Source organism: Hevea brasiliensis, chromosome 16 (assembly GCF_030052815.1).
Source record: "Hevea brasiliensis isolate MT/VB/25A 57/8 chromosome 16, ASM3005281v1, whole genome shotgun sequence".
In the NCBI taxonomy this organism is placed as follows: Eukaryota; Viridiplantae; Streptophyta; class Magnoliopsida; order Malpighiales; family Euphorbiaceae; genus Hevea; species Hevea brasiliensis.
Genome location: NC_079508.1, coordinates 64,383,323 through 64,387,379, shown reverse-complemented (window position 1 = coordinate 64,387,379; position 4,057 = coordinate 64,383,323). Strand labels below are relative to the sequence as shown.

Sequence of the window (4,057 nt, the reverse complement as noted above, 5' to 3'; positions counted from 1 at the left end):
AACCAATGTTGATTTAGATTCATATCCTAACAAACCACTAATTATTTAATGGCTCCTTTTTCAGAAGAGATGTCATTTATAATACAAACAAGGTATATATATATATATATATATATAAAGAAATTAACATGATTCACGCCAGGGCACTTTCTATATATATAAATTATATAGTATACTTTTTCATCTTTCTTTCCATTTAATAAATGTATATCATTGAAAGCTTTGTTAAAGGCAGATCAGATAACGACAAAAATGGGGTTACCATATCTTCCTCACATCATTATGCTTATATGTATATAGCATAGATGATTTTTTTTTTTAATTTAAAAAAAAAACGTAATTATTGTAGCTGATGAAAAATTTTATGTTCTTTTACACTCGTTTAGAATACATAATTTTTTGGTGTAAATTATAATTTTATAAGAGTGAAATTACTTAAATATTTCATGTTACATATTATCTAAGTCCTTAATAAATAATATGTGACACAAGATATTTAAGTAATTTCATTTTATTGGCTGTATGTTTTAAAAAAAAAAAGGACGACTAATTTTCACAACAATATAATTTCATGCAATGAGGATTTAGTATTTACCTTATCTTCAAATTTGTGTTTGTTCTTTGTTAGGTCAATCTAAGTCTTCTCCTACATGATATCAATAAAGACTTAAAGAGTTCAATAGTGCGAACTTTTTTTCTATAAATAAAGACTAGGATGCATGGGGAAGAATCAACAGTCAAGCACAACAAAATGAAGGCCTTTCTCATCACTTTCATCCTCTTGGTTTCTTTCTTTGTCATTCCCTCTCTAATTGCAGCTCGAGAGTTAGACTCATAATGGTGAGAAAATTTAATTAATGAACTTGCAAAATGCTATTCTATTTCTTTTTCTCTAAACTGAGAATATATAAGCAAATATACGTTGCAAAATGAATAATCACTAGTTTATTAATTATACATATGATCATCTTAATTTGTTTGAATGCTACAGGTGAAGTTGGCAGTCGCAAACCTGAAATTACCTTCAAGAATGATAGCGTTACTGATGCAGGAGGTCCTGGGAAAACTTGCCATCCTGGTTCTAAAAGCTGCGGTTGCCCTACGTACAAGCCTCATTGCAAGCCCCCAGCCCCTTGAGTAAGAAATAATGCGGTGAAGAGAAGAATGTAATAAAGTGCTATGTGATGAACTCAATCACGTGATACCTTTGCCATATCGTGTGATTAATATATATATGTAGCTTCATGATGTGCTTTTTCTATACTAAATTATGCTTGTTAGACAATAAAATTTCACTTGTACACAGTGGACGAGCTATCATTTTTATTCTGAAGAATTGAAAGTTAATATTAATATTACAAAAATTATTAATAATTTAATATAAATAATTAACTTAATCAATAAATCTATTCGTAAATATATTCTCACAAAAAAAAAATTAACTTACATTTTAATGTTTTAAATCTTCTTGCTATTAGCATATGTTATTGATAAATATTTTTTTTTTCAAATATTACATCACAATTAATAAAGTTTTGTTTAATACATATCACTAAATTACTTTTAATATTTAGAAAGATTTGTATGATAAGATTATATCCACTAATTCATTAAAGTATATAAATCACACTAAATTACATAAGAAAAATTTAATAAATTTACATAATTACAGTCAAAGAATAAAATTGAATATATATAATTCATCAAAGAATATTTCATTATTATTATTATTATTATTATTATTATTATTATTATTATTATTATTATTATTATTATTATTATTATTATTATTATTATTATACTTTTTAAAAGGACAATTTGACAGAATTTGGATGATAATGGCTTCCTCTAAAGTAACTACCTATCTGCCTTAACAGGTTGGAGTAGAACTGGCGATGGTTATGTCTTTTTTTTTTTTTTTTTAATTATTTGATAAAAATTACCCTTAAATTTTAAAAGTATGCAGATAAAAGCTTAAGCTATACAACACTCTCTTATTTTCTATACGCTGAAACCACATTAAACGTGAATACTAGAATAATATTCATGCACTGTATATGATGTAAAAGCATAAATAAAAAAAATTAAAATAAAATTACATTTTTTTATTTTTATTTTTGTACAAAACTGTTATAACAGTGAAAGATAAAATGATTCATTTGATATTATTATTAAAATTTTTTTAAAATATATTAACTAAAGAGTATTATAAATTAATTTGAAATTAAATTTAATATATTTTAATAAGAAAAATATTAAAATAAAAAATTTTTCAAAACTTTTTAACAATACTTAAAATAATATTCTTTAAAAGTATTTTTAAAATTTAAGTTTCAATACGAAATAGAATCATAATTTTTTAAGTTTTCTTTTATTCCTTTGTAGGTTATTAAATTATAATTTTTTTAGATTATTTATTATTTATTTAAATATTTCAATAATAAAAATAAATAATATAATATAATAAACTAATAATTATATATTTATTACATAATAAAATAAATTATATAATATATCTTTAATAGTAACAACTAAATATTATTTTATCAAATATATAACATAAATCAACTATAATTAATTCCCAATTATCAGCTACATTCAATTTGTTTATTAATTATAAATATGATCATGTTAAATTTTTTTAGATTATTTATTATTTATTTAAATATTCTAATAGTAAAAATAAATGATATAATATAATTAATTAATAATTATATATTTATTTTATAATAAAATAAATTATATAATATATCTTTAACAATAATAGCTAAACATTATTTTACCCAATACATAATATAAATCAGCCACAATCAACTCTCAGTTATCAGATACATTCAATAATTAAACTAAATAGCCCCTAAACCTCAGCCAAACGAGACCTTGATGTCATTTTCCTATTTTACCAACCCTCCTAAAACTATTGAAAATGGACCCAGCTAAACCACTTGGTTAGAAGAGACTTGAGCAGCTTTGTCGTTGGCTACTGACTATGCTACATTTTTGCCAACTTCTAAAGTTTCTTGAGTTGTGGGTTGCAAATTTCTGCACCCATTGTTTGATGGATAGGGTTGTTAGTTACTACATCATATTAATCACAACTCATATGTTCAAAGTTTATTAAAATATGACAAAATATTTTTTTGGAGGACCTCATATTAATGGCTTTGCAAACAGAATGGGAATTAATGTATCATTAAAATTTTGGATTCCTTGAAAAATTTTCTAATTTTTTAAATTCGTCAAGGTTTCATTAATTTATATCATTCATTATGATGTTCCAGTTCTTTACAAGCAGTATCATATATTGCTGGTAGCTAAAGCAAATTGATTCTACATCCTTTCTTTTCTATTGATTTTTCTGCTTTTGTTGCTAAGAAGCTACACTACTTTTGTAATTGCATTATATCATGTCTTATTATTAGTGATGAGAAAAAACAAAAGGAACTAGAGCCCCTCTCTCTCTCTCTTCTCTCTCTCTCTCTATATATATATATATATCGTGAATTCATATACAATAATTGAAAAAGACTAATAATTGAACTCACCAATATGAGAAAAGAAAAAGAAGGAGCACTAACTTTCTAAAAGAAAGGAAAAGAAAGATCAATAATTAAAGGAAAAGAAAGATCAATAATTGAACTTACACATAATATAATATGTATATAGTCCTGAATAACAGTGAAAGTAATTGTCCTACTACTGCTCAGAGAATAAAGAGAGGGAAAAAGAAGCAACGTGGTCACTAAAGTTAAAGTGTTGGCTGCTTTCTTGCTTTTCTCTGGCAACAACTAAATGGACAAGATCTAAATGATTAGGTGAACGTGGAATTTGCTTTGTTTTTCTTCGTTTCTGGAAAAAGTTTAGCCTTCAATTTGGATTAAAGCATATCATAAATATGTGTGCGTACGTGTATGCGAGTGAGAGAGAATGACTTTATTGTTCTTTTTCCCCTCTTAAATGGAGTTATCATTAAGGAGAAAATATAGAAGGGACATACAATCTTTAAATAGAGAAAATATATGATATGGGATTGTGTCTGCAAGTGGGAAATTCTTAC

General features: G+C 24.9%; 1 long non-coding RNA gene across 1 annotated transcript; it reads left to right on the top strand.

The window, feature by feature from the left end:
- The first annotated feature begins 745 nt into the window (after positions 1 to 745).
- Positions 746 to 1,303, top strand: LOC131174508 (uncharacterized). Its single transcript, XR_009144838.1, has 2 exons — positions 746 to 840; positions 992 to 1,303. It is a non-coding gene; the product is annotated as an uncharacterized LOC131174508 (long non-coding RNA).
- The last annotated feature ends 2,754 nt before the right edge of the window (positions 1,304 to 4,057 follow it).